The sequence below is a fragment of the Elephas maximus genome, chromosome 21 (assembly GCF_024166365.1).
Source record: "Elephas maximus indicus isolate mEleMax1 chromosome 21, mEleMax1 primary haplotype, whole genome shotgun sequence".
Taxonomy (NCBI): Eukaryota; Metazoa; Chordata; class Mammalia; order Proboscidea; family Elephantidae; genus Elephas; species Elephas maximus.
This window is the reverse complement of record NC_064839.1, coordinates 69,652,340-69,678,806: the sequence shown is the minus strand read 5'-3', so window position 1 is coordinate 69,678,806 and position 26,467 is coordinate 69,652,340. Positions and strand designations below refer to the sequence as shown.

Here is a 26,467-nt window from a genome sequence, read left to right as displayed (position 1 = left end):
TGGTCCATCTGTGAAACAGGCGTGACAGCAGACTACCTGTGGAGAATCAATGAGGTTGTGATTGCAAATGCAGTTAGCACCATAACTGGTTATAATGAGGGATCCATAAGTGTTATCTTTTTTTTTTTTTTTTGTCTCCCACAGATGGCATCGCTCTGGCCCAGTTATTTTAGAGGCTCAGGAGGCTACGGGACACACTGGAAAGTTCAGGAGCCTGGGATTCAAGAACTCTGGGTTGAGTTCTGTTGAAATAATGGGTAAACTACTAATCTATAAAACGAAGCAGCTACCTAGATGATTCCTAAAGTTCCTCCCAGTACTCAAGATCCTTAATTTAGAATTAAAAAAAACCTGTTGCTGTTCAGTCAATTCCGACTCATAGTGACCCTATAGGACAGAGTACAACTGACCTATAGGGTTCCCAAGGAGTGGCTGGTGCATTTGAACTGCTGACCTTTTTGTTAGCAGCCAAACATTTAACCACTGTGCCACCAGGGCCCCTAATCTGGAATATCAACCTCCCCCAAAAAACCGAAAGCCATCGTGTCCAACTTATAGCAACTCTCTATGACAGAGTAGAACTGCCCCACAGGGTTTCCTGGGCTGTATGTCTTTATGGAAACAGACTGCCACATCTTTCTCCCATAAAGCAGCTGGTGGGTTTGAACTGCTGACCTTTCAGTTAGCAGTCAAGGGCTTTAACCACTGCACCACCAGGGCTTCTATTTGGGATGGGAAACATCTAAAATTGGGTTTTGCTTTTTCTCTAGAACTGTTCTTTAGTTTTAGCACCAGGTGGCGCTAGAAAACAAGTTAATGAAAAAAGGACTCCCCCCCCCCCCCCCCCGCCCCAAGGCCTTAGTTCTAGGACAATTTTATTTTCTCCTTCTAGATGGTTATGAAGCAGAATTCTCACATCTGAGCGTCCCTCCAAAAGCACCACTTTGAAGGTACGGCATCCATTCTAGTCCCAGGGCCTCACTTCGGAAGAGGACCCTCCGAGTTTTGTGACCGTCTCAGACAAGGCTCTTGTAGGGCTCGGCTTTGGAATTTGGCAGCTTCTCTCCTTTTTTTTTTTTTTCCTCCATTTGCGCAGAAATAACCAGAGATGTGAAATAAGGAGACCTGTGCTTTAGGATGTGGTATCTAGCAGCCTTATGATGTGAGCAAGGAGTGGGTGGCAAGGAGGCCCTTAGAACAGCCCAGAGTCCACGTGGCAAAGGTCGGACCAGGGCGGTGGGAAATAGAACACGGGAACAGAAACGGGTAAGATGCTGCAGCAACAGAGTCGCTAGGACTTGGCAGCGTTTTAAATCAAGGAGCTTGAAGCAGGCTAGGTCACTGTGAAAGACGACTCCTGGGTAACCAGGAAAAGGTCAGGGCCACTGACTGGAAGTGGGAAGAGGACTGGGGTGGCAGTACTGAGGTTATTCTCGCACTTCTCACAGACACTAAACAGAGACGGTGCTTGTTCCTACCTTGCTGGCACTGAGACCACCCCGTGGTGCACAAACGTCAGTCCTTAAAGGCCCTCCTAGGGTTTTGCCTGCTGTGACGAGCAGTCAAGTGCTGGCCTTTACTAAAAAAACGCTTGTTACATATCATTTTATCAGTGGTGCCTTTAAAATCCTGTGACATTTCTTTAGCCTTTTGTACGTGAATGTGGCAACATTATACAAAGGAAGGGGCAGTGGTTTAGAGGTCAGATGGGCCTGGGTTTAAGTCCTAAAATCCAGTGTTGACACCCACTTCTCCTCCACAGAACTAGCCAGAAAGGAAGTTTTATTTTAGGCTTTTTAGGTACTCTGTTGCCTTGGACAAATTACTTAATGTCTCTGGGCCTCTGTCCCATCCATAATTATAGGGAAAATAGCTGCCATCTCACAGATTTGCCATGAGAAATAAAGGCAGTATGGCTATTGTTGTTGTTAGGGCTCTGACTCATAGCGACCTTATGTGTCACTTCTCGTTCTCTTTAATGACAAGGCGATTCGCTTGCCCTTATGTGCATGTCACATTCAACATCAGCACAGAGACAGATCTAGTGATCACGGTTATTTGTGGCCACTTTCGCAAGAGATGCTGAGCTCTCATGATGGGAGATACCCCAAACTGGAATCTATTAAGCTGGCCTACAGCTTGAGATGTGGGATACTCCCTGGTCCACAAGAAATAAAGAGGAAGGAGTTACACAATGCTCTCTGCTGTAACTACTCAGTCTCTGGCTAACGGACACCTGGCTTCACAAGAGGGTAGCCACAGCCTGTGGCAGCAATAAACACGTTGAATTGCAATCCCATCTTGCCACCTCACAGAACCTTTATGAATCTCAGTTTGCAGAGAATGTGTCTGCTATCTTGCTTATGAAATGGTAACGTTGAGAGAATTTTCACAGTAGTTATCATTGTTAGTCTTTTTTACAACTCTCCAAAATAATTATTTGCAATATTGATATTTCCGTTTTGCATTTAAAAGGAAGATAATTTCCTCTTCGATGGATACAGTGCAATTTTGGGGATTCAGGTGGGTAGATAATTTCTAGAGTTGGGTCACCGCTGCTTCCATCTCATTCTGGAAATGGGCAAAGACTACTGTTCACCAAAAGGCCAATGGACAAATGTCCCACAGCAAATCAACAACTGGGCAATAGTGACCAACAGGTGCGTGGTATCAACCATTTACTTCCTAGGACGGAGGCAATCAGGGGAGGACGACTGATATGACGATGCCCCATCTTTACAAGAGTCAGAGAAGAGAACACCTGGGAAAGCCATGGAAGCTCACATTCTCTCTGACTGGGCAAAAGCGGGCAAAGCCTTCCACTCGCCCACAACCGCTGTGGGCAAAGTTGATAGAAGGCCATACCATCTAGTTCTGCTCTTGGGGATGAGAACACCCTACCCTTTCTTCACATAACCCAAATCACCCACCTTTCAAGTTATGTGATCAGGGGGCCCAAGGGAGACTGGGTAGGAACTGTTTGGTGGAGCAATTCTTCCTTTCCTTGCTAAAGCACATGTGGGCCCTCCTACATCATTATGTGGCCTCAATGTGGCCCGCTTTCTCAAGATGAAGAGGACAGCAGGGACCACAGGAATCTGTACGTGTGCTGCTTGGTGAAACTGTATGGCCACAGTGTGATTACAGACCATGCAACTTGCCGCTAAGGTTCAGAGCTAGGCTATGAGGTACTAGAACGCATTGCTGAGAAGATAATTTAGAAGTATCCTCCATTGACTTTAAAGAAACAAGTAGGAAGATGACCTTCTGGGATGCTGTGTGTTGAATTTAAAGAGAGGCAAAGATGTCAGGGAAGAAGGCCAGGGGCTGCTTCGTGGGGCCTCACAGGACCCCACTGGGTAGTGGTCACAATGCTCTGGGCTATGGCTCAGCTGTGCAGGGCCAATGAGTGGATCTGTCTGTGACGCTGGGCAAATAGGCTGCCGGACTAACCTACGCTAACCAAACTCTCAAGAGACTGACATATCAAACAGAAGAATTTATTTATAACGGGGGCACAGTAAACATTTCCAGGGACCTCAAAACTTGTTTCCTCAACCCAGGGTACATCCTACCCATTATTAGGGTACTTGGGAGATCAAATTCATAATCAGAATGTTGCTTGTCGAACAGGTATGTTTCATGTGAGTATTGGAAAAGTCTTCTGGGTGGAATGTGCTTTCAAAGTGAGCTAAACACAAGTCCAGGAAAATTGTCTCTCCTCTAGGAAGCATTAGATAACCAGCAACGATTCTCTCCTGCCTCATCTCCCCTTTTCCAAACGGAGGCAGTTTGCCTACTGCACCTCCACTACCATTAACCCCATTTATTGCCAGATGGAGAGCACAACCATCACTGCTTTGTTTTACGTTCAGTCTTGTTTTCCTGAATCTGTATGCATCTCATCTTCACCATCCTTGGGTAATCCCCAATCTTCTCATCCCCTCATTACCAGCTCTCAAAGGGGCTACTGATGGTTTGTCTCTTCAATCAGGTCCTGACAGAATGAATTTCAAGTTCTGGGGGCACTTTAATATATGTGTATGACCAATTCCCATGGTCTGCCTGGAGGCAGGAAGAGCCTTGCTCAGCACCCATTATTCTGTTCATCTGCAGAATGCCGTAGTGTGTTTTGTTTGTTTGGCCCATACACATTTCCACCTCCCTAGAGGAAGAGGTGAATAAACTGCCGTGACCTGAAGAAAAGTAATTTTTTCACCTCAGGTGGGCCATCTGCTTCTCCTAATACAACTTTGCTTTAATTTGAATTGAATACATCTTGTCCTCGGCACCTTGCCAGTTATAGGCTCCAGGAAATGGAGCAAATAAAGTGGTTTCCGTGTGATGCTGGGTTGTTGTTTTTTCTTCTTTTTTTTTTTAATTATTTTGAAACGCAACTTATGGAATCAACCTAAAGGCAATTGCACACTAGTATTCACAGGAGCGGTCCACAGAATTGGCGGGAGCCCCAGAGCAACAATGTAAGCTGTTCGTGAATTTCCTGAGAAGTCATCCCATTGAGGCATGCCAGTAGATCCAACAGAGTAAGCATGATAGATGGAAGGGAAGACTGAATATTTGCCTACCCCAAAACAGACCCCTAAGCTAAAGGGCCTCAATCCTGGGTGTAGATCCAGTTCACCTGGAGTTTTCCCAATCTTCGTGCCTCGACCCCTCTCAGCTGGCTGATTCTGATACTCAGCCATGCTGAGAACAATTTCCCTAAACCACTGAGGTCAAAGACCTCTTCTTGAGCTCCTAAAAACTATTAGGAGTTAAAAATTACCCAGAGCGGGGAAAATAAATAAATAAATAAATAAGGAGCGTCAAAATCCGGTCTTCAGAAAATGGTGAGCTAGAAGGCAACAATCACTTGGGTGTGGTATGATGCTCCTATTGTTTTATGGTTTGGCTGCCCAGACACTCAGGGTTGTAGTAAGAAATAAGACATGAGAAGAAGGCAGCCATGGCAACAGTGTGCCATGCAGGCCAGTGGAGGGGATTTTCTGCTGCTTTAGCTCAGGGGTAGAGGCCCAGCAAGAGTGACCACTTCAATGACTTTAAAAGCTAAAGCAAAAACAGTAGCTGCTTCCAGGGATCAATGCATAAATATGGGGGCTTTTATGGAAGTGGTGGACAGAAGAAGAAATGGTAGATATCATGAGACAGAAGACAACAGCATTCATGGCCTTGTTTTAGCATATTTTAGAGAAGACTTTGGGACTTTCTGAACCACTCAGAAGGGGTTGGCTGATATTGAGTCAAAACTAGCATGGTGTTATTTCAGGTTAAAGTACAGCAACACTGCCCTGGTGGTTGGTGAATAGCTTGTTAGACTACAAGTCTCTTAACAACATGGCCCCGTGGCCACTGAGGAAGTGGTAATGTGGCTTGGTTCCAGAGCAGTTAGACGTTGAGGCAGGAGCTGAGTAGACCAAAGTGGTAGCTGGGAGGAAGGCAGTGCCACTGGGCCCCAGGGTTGGCAGGAGTAGTGGAACAGGCCAGGCTGGTGGCAGTGTTGTAGGTGGGGGTGGAAGCAAAGGCTCACCAGGTACAGACCATGAGAGAAGCGCAAGCATCTAGGACATGACAGGCAGTCCGTTCAGACACCCTTCTGCGGCTGCAGTGCCTGGCCCCAGATCTAATAATCATCATTTAATGGGGAAGTTATTGGAAGGGTTTGGTGCCATTTCCTACATAAATCATGGCTTAGAGACAGGCAGCATTTAGTCTAGTGACAGCTTATCAAAACATGAAATCGTACCGATAATTTCTATTATCAACAATGATTTAGAAATTATTAGTAGGATTCGGTGAACACTTTGCCTTGCAAGATATATCACACAGTGAGTGGTTTCATGATAGTTTAGTTTACTTAGAGAATAAACAGAAAATATTTAAAATTTTTGTTTATATATTGATTTATGTAAATGCATTTATATATATGACTTTAATGACTATATGCATTTATTTATATAATTTATGCTGCCATAAATATGCTGTTAAATATGTTGTTCATCATCCTTAGATGGGGGGAATAGCAGTTCAGCTGGTGGGGTTTGAAATGGCTCCATTGGATCCCTCCCCCCATCCCAGATCAGTCTGACTTAGGAAAATATGGGTTTCATTTGATTGACAAAGGAAACTGTTACTTACCATTTGTTGCTTAGGATTGGGGCTCCCAAACCTGGTCAAGAATTTCCAGACACTGCTGTCCTCAGAACTCCCAAATCTTCTGTAAGCTCCGGCTCTGCAGCCACGAGGTACGAACTGTGTAAAAGAAAGGGGTGTTGGATTTTGGTAACTTTGCCAGGACAATGATAGACCAGGCATTCAGACATTCTTCAAATAGTTGAGCACCTACAGTGTGCCAGGCACAGTTCTAGGCTCGGAGAATATGTAAGAGAATAAAATAGATGGAAATCCCTACTCTCGTGGAATCAACAAGTGATTGGAAGTGGTGGTTATTACTCAGAGGTAAATGACAGATGCAGCTGAGGGGAAAGAAAGTGTGGGAATCCCATTTCAGCACCCTCTCCCTGCACACTAGTCCTCCTTGGGTTAGAGGTACGTAAACATAGTGATTAACAACAGAGCATGGTGGGCCCGGTTAAGCAACCATATCAGTGGGTGCCAGGAAAGGGCCCCAGCCCCAAATTTACTGCTCCTTTGGCTTGATCTAGCATCTAAAATTCTGCCATTAGAGAAGTATTTTCTGACAAGTGTTCCTTGGAACCTACTCCCTCAAAAAAAGAAAAAAAAAAAAGGCTCAGTGGACAAGTAACTTTGGCAAACACTAGAGCTCTTGAAGATTCATAATGAACACTGGCATATTAATATAATTTTATGACCTCCTTCAGTTTAGGACACAAAATTTGGGCTTCACTCTTCATTTTTCAATTATGTGCTCAAATTACTGTAGGTAATTTTGTATCTCTCACTGAAGGACTTTTCATTCCCCAAATTGTCCAGAACCCTTGGAACTTAACTCAGTACAAAGGGATTAGTCTTGTTTCAATATTTCATGTGGAGAGAACAAACCAGTTCATTAACAGCTTCCAGGTTTAATCATCACTTCTACGTGGTGTTGCTATTGACAACCGGTTCTGACAGGTTCCATTCTAGTGTGTCCTTGCCCACAGCTGTAAGGATGTCCTTGTTGCTGCAAAACCCTGTACAGGCAGCAGGGTGGTACTTCCCACATGTTCCCAAGATGACAGCAGCTTACTGGTTTACATTCACACAATCAGCCACTGTTCCCCAAACATGACGGCTTTGCCAAAGTGGTCAAGGCTAATTGGGTTTCTACCCACAGCCACACACTGTATCTAGAGTAAGCTGTCCCCCACAAACCTCCAGGCCCTGGAGTTGAGCCTAAGTCACTATGCCAGACTCCCTCTTTCTTCCTGGGAGATCTCTGATTTTTTTTTTTTTTTTCTACCAGAGGATCTCAGGGCTAGCTCAGGGTTTCAGAGACTTCTATTTATATTGACTCTCAAAAGAGCAGGAGGTAGGGTCTTGATCCCTTTCCTTCTGGAGGATCCTTGGCCTTAGGTAAATTTGGTTTGGCATCCCAGGGGCATATTCGGAAGAATAGTCTTTGTAAAGCCACAAAATCTCCTTTCCCCGGAGACATATATATCTACTCACCTTTTACTGGCATATTTAAGAATATTCAGGAAACTATCAAAGATCTTGAAGCCCTGGTGGTGCAGTAGTTAAGAGCTCAGCTGCTAACCAAAAGGTTGGCAGTTGGAATCCACCAGCTACTCCTTGGAAAATGAGGCAATTCTACTCTGTCCTGTAGGGTTGCTATATGTCAGAATCAACTCAATGGCAACGGGGTTCATTTGGTTTGGCAAAGATCTTGGTCCATCTTGGCGCTTCTGTAGCTAGAAAAAAATACTAAGTTTCAAATCACTAGGAATGTTTCTGAGAAGTTGGAACAGGTAAAAATTGTCACTTAGGAATAGATTGGTCTGAGATGCTTATGAGTTTTCTTCCTACTTGAGAGGTAAAGTAGAAGGATATGGAGCATAGATCTTCACGGGAGCTGTCTTAGTCATCTAGTGCTGCTATAACAAAAATACCACAAGTGGGTAGCTTTAACAAAGAGAAATTTATTCTCTCACAGTCGTAGGCTACAAGTCCAAATTCAGGGCATCAGGTCCAGGGGAAGGCTTTCTCTCTCTGGAGGAAGGTCCTTGTCATCAGTCTTCCCCTGGACTAGGAGTTTCTCTGCACAGGAACCCTGGGTCCAAAGGACGTGCTCTGCTCCCGGCACTGCTTTCTGGGCAGTATGAGGTCTCCCTCCACCCCCCACTAGCCTCCCTTTCCTTTAATCTCTTGTAAGATAAAAGGCAGTGCAGGCCACACCCCAACAGAACTTCCTTTACATTGGCTCAGGGATGTGACCTGAGCAAGGTGCTATGTTCCAGGCTAATCCCCTTTAACCACAGGCAGAGATTATGATTTATTACACAGGAAAATCACAACGTGGAGGGCAACCACACAATCCTGGGAGTCATGGCCTAACCAAGTTAACACTTATTTTGGGGGGATGCAATTCAATACAAAGAATAGGAAGAGATTCCAGGACATTGGAAGCAACTATGAAGGGCACCCTGTCACATGGAGAAGGGGCAATGAAAGGAGGGATAGAAGGAGGATTTTCTCTGTGATGATCTTTTATACTAAAAGGGATATGATCCAGCTACAGAATCTGCCATATAATGAAACATAAGGCCTGGTCTACTTCAAACAGAATCAGAGTCCCAGGATTCTCTCCCAAACTCCTTCTGCTGGTCTAAAGGCCCGGACTCTCCAGGCTTCTCAGTAAACTAGTCCTCACCTCTCAGGGAGACAGTTTCCTAGCTGAGAAACTCCAGAACCTTTTAAGTCAGGGAAGAAAATCCAAGCATTTTCTAAAATGGCATTAGATTCATTAATTTTCTGACATTAGAAAGATCATAAGCATTATGAAGAGAGAAAATACATTGAACTTGCAGCATTTTGTTCTGTTGTACATGGGGTCAATGTTGTTCGGAGCCTACTCAAGGGCACCTAGCAACATGGCATGTTGTTCTTAAACCCCCTCATTCTCACTGGTATTTTACCTTCTCCATTTTCTCAAATATTTTATATCAAGTAACTTTAGACACAAAGTAAATCATAGAATACAGTTTTAAAACTTTCTGATGTCAGGATATATTATACTTGATCCATACTGGACAAACCTCCCAGCAAAAGTCACCTGGATACTGTGGGAAAATATAGTAAAAATTTTGTAAGGTGGTAATGATTTGGGAGTAATTTCTATTGATTCATCTCCAAAGAAGAAGCCTTCTTTGGAATATTAGTACTAAAGACTAACTTGCCATTTGATAGAAAGCTGTGTTACAGAAGGGTTTGTTTTTTTTTTTCACTTTTTTAATTTTAGAACTGTATTATGTTTTGGACTTTTGATGGACATATTCGTCTCCCACTATAATGCGTACCCACATCCTATGGGACAACAAGTTATGTTTTCATAGGATTATATTGTACGTAAAACTTAGCATGTGTTTGGAGATGAAATATCCAGGGGAAGTGTTTCCATTGCTTACTATTTCTTGGCATTTCATGTTCTATCTGATACATACACATATAAAGGGAACTGGTTTTAATTATCTAATACTATATTGTATTTACTATTTCCACTTGCAAATGCTTTTATTTGGATTTCCAAACATGTAATTTTTAATGTGTTTTATTGCAGTTAGGGAATAATAAAGGAAAGCTTTCACAGTTAACTTAACACCTATAAATTTCCCTATTTGCAACATAAAAGAAATGGTCTTGGCAGACCACAAAAAAACAAAAAAAAAACCAAACCCAGTGCCGTTGAGTCGATTACGACTCATAGCGACCCTATAGGACAGAGTAGAACTGCCCCATAGAGTTTCCAAGGAGCACCTGGCAGATTCGAACTGCCCACACTTTGGTTAGCAGCTGTAGCACTAGCCCTGGTGGTAGTAGACCACAGGTGTGCTCATATTTCAAAGAACATTAAATGTAAACACTGCTAAATTGCCCTAAATTTAAGGTCCTTTTTTCCGTAAAATATGGTTTCATTGTTTATATTTTTATTAAAATGTTTCCCGATTCTGAACATATTTATTATTTAAAAGCATTTATTATTTTTTAAATAGCTATATTTTGCAGTTCCTATTTATGTGGTACAGTTAACATGTTGTGGTGCAATGAATTATTTAACATGGTCTTTCTAGCTATGGTCTTTGTAACTCCCACCAAATGATTGGGTGGGACCATGCTAATAAGGTATATGGAACCCTAATGAGGGAATTGGTCAGTTTTACCATCCTAAACCAAACCAAACCAAACCCAGTGGTGTCAAGTCAATTCCAACTCATAGTGACCCTATAGGACAGAGTAGAACTGCCCTATAGAGTTTTCAAGGAGCACCTGGCAGATTTGAACTGCCGACCCTTTGGTTAGCAGCCATAGCACTTAACCACTATGCCACCAGGGTTTCCTTTACCATCCTACTAGGCTTAAAATGAGCCATACCAGAGGCGGGAGAAGAGGATCTCTCTACCACCAAGGAAGAAGAACCCAGAGCAGGGTGTGTCATTTGGACCCGGGATCCTTGTGCTGAGAAGCTCCTGGAACCAGGAGACTGAAAGGGGGACAGAGAGAACTGTAACACTGAACACAGCTGAGAAGCAGTGGCAGAGAAGCAGTAGCAGAGAAACGGCACAGGAGAGACTGGCAGGAGACTGCACATTGGGCTTCCTGGCCCATGGAGTGAGAAAGCTGAGTGCCTTTGCACAGGAAGCTTGCTGGAGGGGCAGGATGCCTCCAGGCACTTGGTGGAGCTAGGTTTGCAGACCCACAGAGCTAGAGCTGAGCACCTTCAGGACGAGGCTTACTGGTAGAGTGGGGTGTCTCTTTCACGTATCTGTAGAGCTGAAAGAGCTTTGTAGCACTTGCCTGAGCAGGGCAGAGGCCAAGGGCCAGAGAGAGGTATGCTTGTGGGCACCACTGAGAAGAGGCTGTCCTGATGGAAGAACTGTATCCTGAGTGTTCCTGAACCTGAACTGTAACCTGTTACTTCCCTAGTAAAACCCATAATCATAAGTACTGTGTGTGAGTTCTGCGTGGCACTGCAATGAATGATCAAACTCAGCAGAGAAGTAGACGGTGCCGTGGGAGGGACAGCTGGTGTGAGAATTGGTGAAGATGGCGGAGGGAGGAGGCATAACTGACCTCCATTTCATAGGAATCAGCCTTGGGCTGTTGATCTTGATTCTCTTTCCTCCTTGTGAAGTTAGAGGAGGTCAGATGCTGCCACCAAGAATTTTTTAAACATGCTCCACTAACTGAAAGTTTGGAGGTTCAAATCCACCTAGAAAGGTTGGAGGTTCAAGTCTACCCAGAGTCACCTCAAAAGAAAGTCCTGGAAATCTACTTCTGAAAAATCAGCCGTTGAAAACCATGTGGAGCATAGTTCTACTCTGAAACGCACGGGGCGGCCCTAAGTCAGAGGTGACGCGACAGCAACCAGTAGTAGTAGGAGTGGATTTAAGAAGCCACGTAAAGGCCAGATGACTACCAGCCAGCAAGGAAGGGTTGTTCCTGAAAAACAAATGCTAAAAAAAATACAGACCAACTAGTTTGAAAATTTAAGTCCACTTAAAACCTGCATGCAATGTTTATAGCAGCAGATTCATTCATAATTGCCAAAAAACTGGAGGCAGTCCAGATGACCTTTAATAGGTGAATGGATAAACACACTGTGGTACATCCATATAATGGAATATTATTCAGTAATAAAAAATAAGTTATCAAGGCACAAAAATGCCCGGATAAATCTTAAATACATATTGCTACTGTCTGAAAAAGCAACATACTGTATGAATCCAATATATGACATTCTGGAAAAGGTAAAACTGTAGAGGGAAAATGATTCATAGTTTTCCAGGGTTGAGGGCTGAATAAGTGAAGCACAGATTTTTAGGACGGCGAGTTTATGCTGTATGATAGTATGATGGTAGGTACGTGACACCATGTATTTGTCAAAACCCATAGACTTCTACAGCACAAAGGGTAACCTTAATGTATGCAAATTTAAAAATATTATTTAGGAGGTTAGGGGATTCCAGGATGGAATGTAGAATGTATAACAAAACAATCTAACTGTACTATGAATGTATGAAACAAGCTTACTGAAGAGTGTGTGTGAGTGGCTGGGTGGGGGGATAGGGGTGTGAAGTGCTGATCTAAGCAACACTGGAGATAAGTGGAGTCTGTAAGACACTGGACATAAGCACTGTACTCCAGCGGATAAAACTGTTTCCCATAGGGGTGCAAATTAATCATTCTGATACTGCTATACGTGTATACTGGAATTGAACAATTAAGTAAATGGCAGATAGTGGGAGCCAGGTTTTTCCCTGTTGAAGTATGAGGTTACAGATAACAAGTGAAGGAGACTAGAATGACTCATGTGGTAATGGATTAGAGTTGGTAATATCAGTATAAACTCATGTTTGCCTTGACATAAAAAAAAAAATAGATACAAAAAAAAAAAAAAAAAACCCATTCCCATTGATTGGATTCCAACTCAGAGCAACCCTATAGGTCACAGTAGAACTGCCCCATAGGGTTTTTCAAGGCTATAAATCTTTATGGAAGCAGACTGCCACACCTTCCTCCTGCAGAGCTGGTGGATTCGAATTGCTGACGTTTCAGGTTAGCAGCCGAGCACTTAACCACTGCACCATCAGGGCTCCATATAGGTACAGATGGCTACATATAGAAATTAGGGGGTATACATGGGTTAGTATACACACGTAAATTTCCTTGCTCTGTCAGCAGAGAGAGCCTAGAAACAATGACACCTCAGTAACAACACACACACCTAGTAACTAGATGTTGGTTTCTAAACCGTCCTCCAATAAAAGGAACTAGGGCTTCTTCGAGAAATGGCTGATTCTAGGGCTGGGGCAGGAAATATACAGGTTGAGCCTGGAGCATCTCATAATGTTAGAATATAAAAAAGAAATGAAGCCCAGCTTGGTGGGGATATGTCAAAGGGACACGAGTCAACTGGAAAAGTTTCCAATGGCCAAACGTGGAATAATTTGAGCACCAAAAAAAAAAAAAAAAAGGTAATGTTGGGTTCAAATTTCAAGTACAAAATAAATATTCATAAATACATGCTGACATAAGTAATTGAATAAGTAAATTGTGGAGAACAGACAAATCTACTGTCCAGAAGAATTCCAAATAATTGATGTAGATACACAGCCTCCAAGAGGTGGAACAAAATTCCTCACTCCTTAGGCAGGGCTGTGCATAGTTACTGCCTTCCAAAGAGTACAGAATAGAAAGGGGTGGATAAAGAGTAACTAAGACAGTGGAAAAGAAAGCTGATAAACATTCCTTAGCCAGATGATCAAAGTTAATATCAACAGTGATAAGCCAAATTGATAGCAGGTACTCTTGATATAGTCAATTCTAACTCATAGTGACCCTGCCAAAAGACCAAACAAATCTGTCTCGGAAGAAATACAGCCAGAATGCTCCTTAGAAGCAAGGATGGTGAGACTGTCTCACATACTTTGGACATATTATCAGGAGGGATCAGTCCCTAGAGAAGGACATGATGCTTGGTAAAGTAGGTCAGTGAAAAAGAGGAAGACCCTCAATGAGATGGATTGACACAGTGGCTGCAACAATGGGCTCAAACATAACAATTGTGAGGGTGGCACAGGACCAGGCAATGTTTCATTCTGTTGTACATAGGGTCTCTATCAGTTGGAACCAACTCGACGGCACCTAACAACAACAACCCTTGATATGATGAAAATGGCATTTTAACTCTGTGATATTTGTCCAAAAAAGCATGTAACACACATTTTATCATAACACAAACATCAGAAAAATTTCAAATGAGGAGTAATCTACAAAATACCTGACCAATACTCCTTAGAACTTCCAAGGTCCTCAAAAACAAGGAAAGTCTGAGAAACTCACAGTTAAGAGGAGCTCAAAGAAACATGACAACCAAATGCGATGTGGTATCCTGGGTGGGATTCTGGAACAGAACATTAGGTAAAAACTAAGGAAATCTGAATAAAGTATAGACTTTAGTTAGTAATACCAGTTGCCATTAAGTCAATTCCAACACCTGTGTGTCAGAGTGGAATTGTGCTCCACAGGGTTCACGATGACAGAGTTTTCAGAAATAGATTGCCAAGACTTGCTTCCGAGGGTCTTGTGGGTGGACTCAAATCTCCAAACCTTTCAGTTAGTATCTGAGCACGTTGCATCATTCAGAGAATCCTTAGTTAATAATAATGTATCAATATTGGTACATCAGTTGTAACAAATGTACTATACTAATCTGTGGCCGTTCAGTTGGTTCCAACTTATAGTGACCCTATAGGACACAATAGAGCTGCCCCATACGGTTTCCAAGGAGTGGCTGATGGATTCGAATTGCTGACCTTTTGGTTAGCAGCCGTAGCTCTTAATCACTGCACCACCAGGGCTCCACTATACCACTGAAAGGTGTTAATTACAGGAGAAACAAGGTGTGGGGTATATAGGAAGTCTCTGTATGATGTTTGCAATTTTTCTGTAAGTCTAAAACTGTTCTAAAATAAAGGTTATTTAAAAACAAATATTGAGAATCATGTCCACAGAAAGTGGGAAATGAAAGGGACCATAAAGAAATCAGCCAAAGCTCTTATTTTACAAATGAGCAAACTGAGGCTTTACAGTAGGGTTTAGCAGCCTAGTTTGTGGTAAGTAGTCCACACTTTGGAGAAAGTCTTGAAAAAACTGTGGTGGCTAGCTGCTGAACTTCATCCTCAGTGACACTACAATGTCAATCATAGTACACAGTAGGCACACAATAGGAAATTATTGAAAAGTGAAAGTCCCCAAGAACCTATCCGCTACCCAAGAACTTCAGTCACTCATTCATGCAACCATTATTTCCTGAGTGCCTGGCACTATAATTTTACCCCTACTATAACTTGGAAACTCTATCCAAGGGACTGAGTGGCATTTTGGCAATTTTCCATATCCGATTTTGTAAGAAACTCAATTCAGCTGATTTTAGTTTATAAGTGTCCAGGTAAGAATTATTTCAAGCCAAGCATCATCAGAAAATAGATTGAGGAGGCACACTAGGAGTGATGATCTATGATTCACAGACAGTAGGTATGGTTCATTCATGCACAGATTATGGGCTAAATGTTTTTAAATAGTATTGTTATTCTAGATCCTCTAATATCTCTATTCTTTTTACTGTTTATTGAGGAAACGGTCCCAGAGCATAGTTTTGAAGTATGTCTGTGTTTCCAGTTTCAGTTCCATGACTTAACAGCTGGGCGATCTTGATTAAGTTGCTTAATCTTTTTGAGCCTCTGTTGTTCCCTCTGAAAAATTACCTTGTAAGTTTGTTGCTGTTAGGTGCCATTGAGTCATTTCCAACTCATAGCGAACCTATGTATAAAGAATGAAATGTGGCCCGATCCTGCTCCATCCTCACAGTTGTTGTTATGTTTGACCCCATTGTTGCAGCCACTGTGTCAATCCATCTCGTCGAGGGTCTTCCTCTTTTTCGGTGACCCTCTACTTTACAAAGCATGATGTCCTTCTCCAGGAAGTGGTCCCTCCTGATAACATAACCAAAGTATGTGAGATGAAATCTTGCCATTCTCGCTTCGAAGGAGTACTATGGCTGCATTTCTTCCAAGCAAACTTGTTCGTTCTTCTGACTGTCCATGGTATATTCAATATTCTTGACCAACACCATAATTCCAAGGCATCAATTCTTCTTCGGTTTTCCTTATTCGTTGTCCAGATTTCCCATGCATATGACATGATTGAAAATATCATGGCTTGGGTCAGGTACACCTTAGTCCTCAAAGCGACATCTTTACTCTCTGAATATTTTAAAGAGGTCTTTTGCAGTAGATTTGCCCAATGCAATTCATGTTTTGATTTCTTGACTGCTGCTTCCCTGGACATTGATTGTGGATCCAAGTAAAATGAAATCCTTGACAACTTCAATATTTGCTCCGTTTATGTTGATGTTGCTCATTGGTCCAGTTGTGAGGATTTTTGTTTTCATTATGTTGAGGTGTAATCCATACTGAAGGCTGTAGTCTTTGATCTTCCTCAGTAAGTGCTTTAAGTCCTCTTCACTTTTACCAAGCAAGATTGTGTCATCTGCATATTGCAGACTGTTCATGAGCCTTCCTCCAATCCTGATGCTGTGTTTTTCTTCATACAGTCCAGCTTCTCTGATTATTTGCTCAGCATACATATTGAATAAATATGATAAAAGGATACAACCCTGATGCACAAATTGTCTGATTTTAAACCACACAATATCCACTTGTTCTGTTTGGTCTGTTTGCCTCTTGGTCAATGTACAGGTTCTGCCTGAGCACAATAAGCCTTCTGGAATTCCCATTCTTCACAATGTTATACATAACTTGTTATGACCCACATAGTCGAATGCCTTTGAGTAGTCAATGAAACACAGGTAAACATCTTTCTGGTTCTCTGTGTTCAGCCAAGATCCATCTGACATCAGCAGTAGTATCCCTCATTCCATGTCCTCTTCTGAATCTTCCTTGATTTTCTGGCAGTTCTCTGTAGATATACTACTACAACTGTTTTTTAAATTACCTTCAGCAAAATTTTACTTGCATGTGATATTAATGATATTGTTCTATAATTTCCATATTCCATTGGATCACTTCTCTTTGGAATGGGCACATACATGGATCTCTTCCAGTTGGTTGGCCAGGTAGCTCTCTTCCAAATTTCTCGACATAGATGAGTGAGTACTTCCAGTGTTGCATCCGTTTGTTGAAACATCTCAGTTGGTATTCCACCAATTCCTGGAGCCCTGTTTGATGGCAATGGGTTTTCATTAGTATGTAGTTAGAATTAAATGAGCCACAATTTGTAAAGTGTTTAGCAGACTTGGCAATGGCAGTTAATGTCGTTGTTATTACTAGCATCATTACTATTAATGTTAGCATTATCAATCGACCAGATGCTCGTACCTGTGAAGCTACCTTGAGAAGTTTAGGGCAATAATTCAGGATCTACAAAAACCAACACTGACACACTTAATCTTTCTAAGCTTGATAAGTGAGTAGGTTTATTGCCAACAAACCACAAAATTACTGCTGGGATCCAGGCTGTGATTTTATTCACTCTCAGTCCAGTGCTTCTTATAGACTGCCAAGAAATCAAGGGAATTATTTTCAAGTTCTTTTCCATCTTGGCCTCCTCTTCTGCCAAATTTTATTCTCATTTTAACATTAGTATGCACTTTAAGTATTCCACAGGCTCCTAAAACTAGTCAGTTTCTCTCGACACACTTCTCTTGTAATGTTCATTTTTCTGACTTTATTTCTATCACATTTAAAGAGTGTGTTACTCATGGTGCTCACAACCTCTCTGTATAAATGCCGTGGAAAAAGTCCAGCACTCCCAGCCAATGCCTTCCTCTGTATGCCCAGATAAAAGAGGTCTTGTGTCTGCTATGCTGACTAAACCTTTTGATCAAGAAGACTGGCCCTACTATCATCAGTTATAGCCAGAGCTGCCCATGTGGGAATCCTAGCAGTTGCCAAGTACATCATACCATAGAAATTGTATTCCAGTACGAAGGCCTCTCAGAAGTATTTCTCGTCCTGTACTTGTAGTAGCTTCAGTGCAACATCTTACATAACAGCTCCTTGGTAATTCTGCTGTCTCCTCAAGAAGCTCACTTGAGACTTCTCAATGGAGTTTGTTTTTGTAAGTCTCACTTCAGTATCATAATGCTAAATTTGGGTAATAAAAGTTATCCTGTTCAATCCAGTTGTAAAAACCATTCTGAGCGGAAATGTCCCAAGATAAGAGGAAATCTTAAGGGAAAATTCAAAACAGTTTTAATCAAAAGTTCAAAAGTAACCAAGTTAATAATGCAGCTTAATTGTTTCTTTTAACTAATGAAAGATTTTAAAGGTAATTTTCAAAGGTAAATTTGTCTGTAGTTCAGTAGCATTTCAACAAACATATTGTAAATTAGTTTTCAATTAGTGTAGTTGTTTTGAAATGTCTCTTATCAAGGATATACACATAAGCAGGTCCTACCCATCTCCTGGGAGGATCTGAATTATGAAAGCTGAAATCAGCTGCTGCTTCTCCCCACATTACTACCATCAGTGATTCCAGAAGGATGTAAGCCTGAGGGAACTGAGAGAAAAGGGTCAGTTATGGAACAGAGGCACGGCAGATTCTAAATCAGGGCATATGCATGAGCTCCCAGTGGAAATCAGAGGAAGAGTGCTATGTCTGCCACCATTTTTGCTCACCAGCATAAGATGTCCAATGTCTGAAATTATTTATATCTGAGACATCTCCTGATACTTCATCTGGTTAGAAGTATTTTGTTGTTACTGTTTGCTTTTTTTAGGAAATATTTATCAGATCACTTTTCAAGTTTAATACCACTATCATCAACACAATTGCTTAACTTCTATGCGAATGATCCTCTACTCCTGAATTGACTCCACCACTACTTTGTGGAGGCAACTTTCTATTTGTAACAAACCTGAATTGACATAAGAGTGATATGATAATATGTCCAAAAAGCACACATACACCCCCAAACTGTTTGCTTATTAGAGCATCACATAAAAAATAGCTGAACATATTTTCTAGAAATCTGGACAGCATATTTGGACGGACTTACTTAAAATATACATGTCACATAAGAGCTTCACTTTGGGAAGCTCCAGGGGCTTTCTCAGAGAGACCTGCAGCTGTCTCCAGAGCAACATAATTTGGGATTCAACAAGTGGCCTGAGTAACTAACAGCCCCATTGGGCAAGACAAAAAAAGAAAAAAAGTCTTCTCCATGTACAAGAACATAAATAGTGGCTTCAGATATGAGCCCCGAATTAAAAATGACAAGGACAGGTTTCCTAATTGCAGGCCTTGGTTGGCAATTCAAGTGCTTCTCCAATGGATATCCTGATGAACAGCATTAGGCATTTTTTTTTTTTTTTTTGCCAAAATATATTTTTTATTGTGGTAAATAGTATGTGGCTCACAAAACATTTGCCATTTCCACAATCTTCATGTGTACACTTCAGTTTATTCTTATACATCATTATACCAGTGAGAGGAGTTTTACAGAGAGGATCATGCTTGGGTAGAGTGAGTACAGTAATAGATATTTTTTAACATAACAATGTTTAATAATTCTCCCAGAAATGATTTAACTTAACAATGTTTAATAATTCTCCCTAGAAATGATGGCGTGTTCTGGTAGTAATCAATAAATATTTCAGAACACAGGACGAGGAAGCCACGGTCCTAACGTGTTTCTGAGGGGAAACGTTCCTGTGTGACCAGGGACACGATCCAGAGGCTATGAGACAGGTACCCAGGAGCTGCTGTGAACTGGAAACAGGCATGCAAGGGCACAATGCCAGGCATATTGCATGGATCTTAATATTGCTGAATATAAAAACCAATCAACTATTATGAACAGCTGTGAATTCAGATACAAGAAGACAAAACAAGCAATGCAATAAGGGAAGTGAAAAAACAAGTAGACAGAAAGGGAAACGAGAAGGAAAAGAAGAAAAGAGGGGATCCATACACAGAGAAAATCAGATTGTTGGCCCTATATTTCTGGTCTAGATCTTCTCAGGATAGACAGGATGGACAGCTCTCAAGATGGAGGGAAGGCTGAGGAGTTTCCACTTCTCTCCTGCTAATGACGTATTTCCCCACATTTAACGAATTAACCTATCTGTGGCATGACCTTTATTTAGTAAGGATTCCAGGAGGCTTCTATTTACATACGCAAAGCAAATGTGCAGTCAACCGCACACGCGCCTCTCATCTCCTTTCCTGAATTCCACGCCACTTGCTCTGGCTTCAGTGGAAGGGAGACCAAATAGAGATTCGATCTCTTTCAAGGCTAATAACTGCATCTGGTTCTGTTGGCCTTCACTTTGCTCCATGTACCTCCATTTCCGGGTATGCATGCGCCACTTCCTCTCACCTCCGTTCTTGAAATGTTCTGCCTTTGCTTCCATAGCCACACTCTCCTAATTTTTCCGGTACTCTTTTGGCCACCCCTTGTCTGTTTCCTTCCGAGTTCTCTACCTGCCCCTTACTTGCCACGGGTCGGTAAAGGTTCTGATCTATTCTCTTCTCACTCTGTTATCTGTTCTGAAAGGCTGTATAGGGCAATGGTGAAGAGCATGGGGTGATAGGGCAAAGTAAATGAGCCAGACATGTGAAGTGCCTGGCACACGGTAAGAGCTCGTGAACTTTGAAGTGAGGTTAAAGTGGTATGCACAGCCATGTTTGTCCTACATTGATGACAAACTAATTCCCTACCCCAGATTTCTTTCTTGAGTTCTAGGTCCATTTATCCAACTGCCTACAACACATTCCCAATTGCACTTACGGTTCCTTAAACTCACCGTTCACAAACTAACTTATTTCTATCTCCCCACTTGTGTTCCAGCCAAAGCTGCTCTTCCATTGGTATTCTTTTTCCTTAACGAGTAGAAGCACCATCCACCTGGGGAACTAAGCCTTGAAAAGTAAAATCTTCTTCCTTTCTCTCAGCTACTTCTACCCTAAACGTAAATACCTAATTAATGAAAAACCCTTTATTTTGCTTCCTAAATATCTTCTTTTCTGGATTATTTCAAGAGGCTCTGTTCTCCCTCTTTCCTGCCTCTCTCCTTCCCACCATATCTTTCTTTCACAGGGCAGCCAGGGCATTTATCCTTTTAATATTTTTCGTCATTGTTCCAGGCACCTTCAGGATAAAATTTTAAAAATTTAGCATGGCATATTTACGAGGTACCTCATGAACTTACCTCTTTCTATGTCTCCAATTTTATCTCCCTAGCTTTTTTAGCTCCTACTTATGCCCTAGCTCCACCCAGACCAAACTACCTGTAATCTCCCAAAGTTATCACCTTCTTTTTTACCTTCATACCTTTGTTAATGTGACCTGGAATACCTTGGCCTTCATTCTCTGTCTAGATAATTCTTACTTTTATAACATTTCTAACTCCAGCAAGACTACTCCAAACTGAATTAAAAAACAAACAAAAACATCCTAAAGGATACTTAACAGATGCTACAATTCCAGTACAGTTTGCTCAAAACAGAGTGAAATCCCACGTGTGCCTTTATTTCTGAGACACAGAATAGATTTCTTCTTTAGCCATTTTATTTTTGCTTTCTATTGGCTGGTAATGACTCTTTGCGGGAGCGGCAGGAACACTGGACTATGAGTTGGAATTTATCTTCTGCCAAAACGTTGCAATAAGAGATCTTGCTGGTGAGGAGAACTTGATGAAAAAACACAAAGCAACCATGAAAGCAGAGGAGGTGCTCAGCTATCTTCCTAAATTGTATTACCCATTCCACCTTTCTTCCCTCCCTTGTCTTCTTCCTCCTTCTCCTCCTCCTCTATGAAAGTGGAAGAAGTGTTCAGCTATCTTCCTAAATTATATCAGCCATTCCACATTCTCCTTCTTCTCTTATTCTTTTTCTTCTTCTTTTCCTCCTCACCCCCTGCCCCCCCCCAATTCTCTTAAGGAAAAATCACTCTCTTGTGTTCTTTTTATATCCCTCAGGCTTTATATTTTATTGCTCCAAGAGTCTGCCTCCTTGAGGTTCTTGTATAGACTAGTTATTACTCTCTGCAAAGAAGCTATTTAGTTTGTTCTTGCCTGGTTTGGAAGGATCCAAGGAGGCAGTTCTTGCAGCCCTGTCTTCCTTCCACTCCACTCCTTCCCCTAGTCCTGGCTGGAGCAGTGAGCCTGTCAATCCCAGGCAAGAGGCAAGGCAGACAAAGACTCATTTGTAAAGACCTCCTTCCAGCACCTCCTCTCCTCTCTTTCCTAAACTCAGCCAGTGACTTGGAGCATTTAAGAAGATTCCTCTGTCAAGAAGGCTGGAAGGAAAGAAGAAAGGGAAAAAAAGGTATGTATTTTTTTTTTCCATTTTTCTTTTTAAAGGCCATTTCATGTCATTTACTCCAAGCTGTTGCTATGGATTATAGCAGAAGTGTAGGTATGTGTTGAGTCAGAAGGGAAAGACAGAAACAGATTTTCTGAGGAGATGGTACGTGCACTGTGAAAAAGATGATGCTGGTTAGGATAAAAGAAAAGAATCAGACCGAAAGAGAATAGAAAATGTATACTCCTTGACTGGGAAGGTCATTTAATCATAGGTTTAAGAAGAGGTAGCTTCTTAATAATTAATGTCCACATTTAGTCTGACTCTAGTCCCTCACAAACAGGGCCTTGTTAACCCAACCCTCAGAGCTATATGAGGATGATGAAAGGTATACAATATATTTTAATGCAGTGACTGTATCTCTGTATTTTATATTCTATACGAAGTTAACTGCAATATCTAAGAAAGGAAATGTTTGTTGCTTTTAAAAAATCCTCATTCCTGAAAAGAAACGAGTATTAAGTGTGTGATACAAAGAGGGAATTCATCGAATTCATCCTTGCTGTCCCCACCATGGAACACAACACAGTATCTGTACTGCTAAGATAAAGGGAACCTTTTTCCCTTTAGAAAACATTCTTTAAAATTCCTTAAGTTAGTTACACAGGCTACAAAAAGCTCACATGGGTCCTAGTCCTTTTGTCCAGTGAAGACAACTTATGGTGGCCAGGAAAACAATTAGAATATGTGAGGCTAAATGTTAACATTATCTTCCAGCCTGCTCTGCAGATTCCTTTCTGGGAGGATTTGAACTTTGTTTTTCCACTGTGAAGGTCTCTTGGTATTTGAGCTGATCATGTCTGCTTTAAGGATGTTTGAAAGACTTAGCCACTTTCTGACACTTTTTCTGTTCCTTTATCACACACTTCAACAAGTGTCACTTTAGGACTCTCTGTCATTCTAGCACAAACCTCTTCTTAGACAGTTAATAAGGAAAAAAAGAGAAAATTTATAAATTTTCATCTTCCAGGAACGAGAAATGGGAAACATCGCAGACTAAGCTGTTAATCTCTCCCAACTATAGCAGAGGCATAGGGGAGGGAGGGGAGGGCACTAGTCCAAGGGCGTGCCAGACAAGGCACTGAATGACATTCGGAGGTGCCACAAATGTGAAAGGCACCTGACTGAGGCAGCCAGGACAAGACAAGGGAAGGTGTTCCTGCTGATGGGTAACTATTAATGTCTATTCATCTTGAAATTGGGGGGTGGGGAGGCACAACTTAGAGACTGCCCCTGGGCACGCATTACCCTCAGCTAGCCTCTGAACTGTAGTTTTGATATTTCAAACGTCAAGTTCTGGACTGTCAAATTTTCATTTGCTTCTGTAGCTCTTGCTTCTCTCTTACTGCCTTTTGAAAGACATTTGAAAATGGACTGCCCTTTCTAATTCATCAACTTCATTTCATTCCATTGCTTTTAATGCCCGTGCCCAGACCTGACATAAGCCGCCTGTATGAGCACTGTACCATAAAAGTCTGAACTTAAACTACATCACCCTGTTAGTTTTGGCTGTCAAATGAGATAATTCTTCTTTTTAAGTCTCCATTTAACTCCAACCATTCAAAAGCTTGCTGGTGCCAAATACTCTTACAGAACCAAAATTTGCAATTTTCCTACCTACAAGATGGTGGCAATGATTTATTGCTTAACTAGAAAAGTCTTGCTTATAATTCTGTATTCTCTGCATTGATTGTTTAAAAATTACACCACTATTGGGATATGAACGGTATCAAACAACATTAGGAACAATGTTAATTACACAAAATTGAATCCAAAGAACCAGTGAATAACTATTTATCTCTCACTTATTCCTCCAGAGCTTCAGTTTCTGGCTATGTTTTCTTTTGTAATTTGGGTATATTCCAAGAAGAATTTTAAGTGCGTGTACTTCAAATGAAAGAGAATTTCACTCCTGTTGGCATTTGAAAATATGGTCTTGATGGATTGCCAAGGATTAAGGTTGGTGTCCTTTAATGAAAAAAACCAACCAATGTACCACAAGAACATACTGATCCAGATATTTTCCCACTTGCTGAAGAATAGTTAAAGCTATTAATTCTGCACTGCAGTAAAGAAGACTTCAGTTTAAATCCGCAATCTATGAAGTGTTTAAAAAAAAAAAAACCATAAGTGCTTGCCAAGTGTGGAACTTTCCATTTTAGTATGTGCCTGAGACGGTGGCAGAAATGTTATTTTCTGCTCTGGCATGGGCACAGTCAGAGGAGGTGCGTGGTATGGCAAAATACCCACTTACTTTTCCAGCAGTTTATTTGTTCATCCTTTCCTTCAGTGAATGTTTCTGAACACCAACTGTGATTCTAGCATTGAAGCTGGCTGTCTGAGAGATGCAAAAGAAGTAGAACTTGAAGTCTTGGCCTTTATGATGCTGGCAGTCTCCTCAGTCTTTTTGCTGGTATTTTCTCTTCCAGTCCTCTGAATATTGAACTTCCCCAGGCTTCAGTCTTTTTCTCTTCTCTTCGTTGTCTATATATACTGCCAATAAATACATAACTTGCACTACGAGAGAACTCAAATTTGTATCTCCAGCCTTGACCTTCAGACTCATACTCAACTGCCTACTTAACATTTTCACTTGTATGTCCAAACAACGTCTCAAATTTAACTTGTCCAAAGCCTTACTCTTGGATTCCCCCAAAACTGGCTCCTTCCAATTCTTCCTAAGCTCAATAAATGGCATCTCCATTAACGCCAAAAACCTGAGTTATCCTTGATTCTTTCCTTCTTGCCTTAGATCTTACTGGCTCCAACTTTAAAACGTAGTCCTAATCTGATTATTACCATCACCATTGCAACATTTTACTCTAAACTACCATCAACTCTCACCAATAACTTCTTGTCTTCCTACATTCATTCTTGCCCCACCATGATGCATCTTCAAAGAGCAACCAGGCAGGTGTTTTTTTTTTTTTTTTTTTTTAAAGACATAAATCAGATCACATCACTATCCTGCCAAAATCTCCCAATGGCTTCCCAGTATACTCCATGATTTTAAATTCTTCATCACGTCCCATAAAACCTTTTATGATCTTTCCGGATCTCCCTTCCTGGTTCTAGGTAAATTCATGGAATAACTAATTCAATAAATGGCTAATTGGCTTTCTGTGAATTTCTCACTCCCTCACACCTAAAGCTAGCCATATTCTCCATATAGTTAACTAGCCATATTCTCCATATAGTTAACTAGCATATGAAAAATGCTGACAATGATAAGGTATTGTTTAGCCAATGCTCAGTTCTCATAGTGCAGGTTATATATAAGTGCTATGGGAACATGGAGCAAGAGAACTGTTAGAGTGGTGTGAGCTAGCTCACACCATCTTCTCTTAGAAAAGATGAGTCTGAAGTTTGTTCTTAATGGATGGCTTGGTCAGAAATTAACATAAAAGGGAGAGGAAAGAGGGAACACCAAGGCAAAAACACATGTGTAGGACTGAAGAGATGACTGGTTTGACTCTCTGGCCAGCTCAGCAGTAGTGAATGATAGGTGTGGAGGGGAAGTGGAAGGAAGGTCTTAGGATTCACAGCTAAGAACTTCACACAGTCTTTTAGATAACATGAAATTGCTGTAGGCTCTTACCCAGGATGAAAAAGTGTTTTTGAAGAATCATTCATTCGATTCAACAAATATAAGCCAAGCATTGTATTAGCCACTGGGTATTTGGTAAGGAATAAAATAGACTGCCTTCACGGAGCCTTCAGTCTAAAAGGAATGTGAGCTGATAAGTCACCTGGAAAAAAGCAATTTAGCTTTTGGTCTTGGTTCCTGAGAGTGGAACCACACCTGAAGCTAATGAGTGGGGCTGACTAGACCAAGAGGAACCACCTGAGAGCCCACTGTTGCCTAAACCTCAGGAAGCATGACACAATCTATCACAGCCATGTGAGGAGGCAATAAAAGCCTGGAACCCCGAGACTCAGATGAGCTTCCTGGTTGGTGAAGTCTTTTCCATACATAGGAGAAGGACATGTCACTGGGGACATGGAAGATCTGAACAGGGACCCCTGCCATAACTTACCCTATGCATCTCTTCATTTGTATCCTTTTGGTTGTAATAATTCTGTAGTCACAAGTATGATATACTCTCCATAAGATTCCGTGAGTCATTTCAGCAAACTATTGAACTCAGAGGGGCAGTGAAAGCCAGCAGGGGCTAGTGCCTGCCTATCTGGCAGTCTGAAAGAACGTGTTGAGCTCTGACCCAGCTCCAGGTGGCTAAGCTCATAGAAGTGCTACATGGGCAGCTGGTCTGAAGGACAGTACCTATCTAACTTGTGAGCTCTGACCCAATTCTGGATGGCTAGAGTTGGAGAGAGAGTGCTCCTTCGGTAGCTAGTGATGAGGATGAAGAAGTAGGAAGGT

General features: G+C 41.6%; 2 protein-coding genes across 8 annotated transcripts in view; one reads left to right on the top strand and one right to left on the bottom strand.

The window, feature by feature from the left end:
- SAP30 (Sin3A associated protein 30) overlaps positions 1–26,467 on the bottom strand; it is a 96,266-nt gene that overhangs the window by 42,548 nt on the left and 27,251 nt on the right. Inside the window, exons 5-6 of one of the 6 annotated variants that reach the window (XR_007514552.1) lie at positions 15,465–16,936; positions 6,157–6,270 (exon numbers count right to left, since the gene is read on the bottom strand). The gene's annotated coding sequence lies outside the window, so the exon portion shown is untranslated. The other 5 variants (XR_007514551.1, XR_007514553.1, XM_049863579.1 and 2 more) reach the window with 5 other exon arrangements.
- Positions 938–26,467, top strand: part of SCRG1 (stimulator of chondrogenesis 1) — a 40,887-nt gene continuing 15,357 nt past the window's right edge. Inside the window, exon 1 of one of the 2 annotated variants that reach the window (XM_049863583.1) lies at positions 938–950. The gene's annotated coding sequence lies outside the window, so the exon portion shown is untranslated. Of the gene's footprint in view, positions 951–21,969; positions 22,051–26,467 lie in introns of those variants that run through there. The other variant, XM_049863582.1, reaches the window with a different exon arrangement.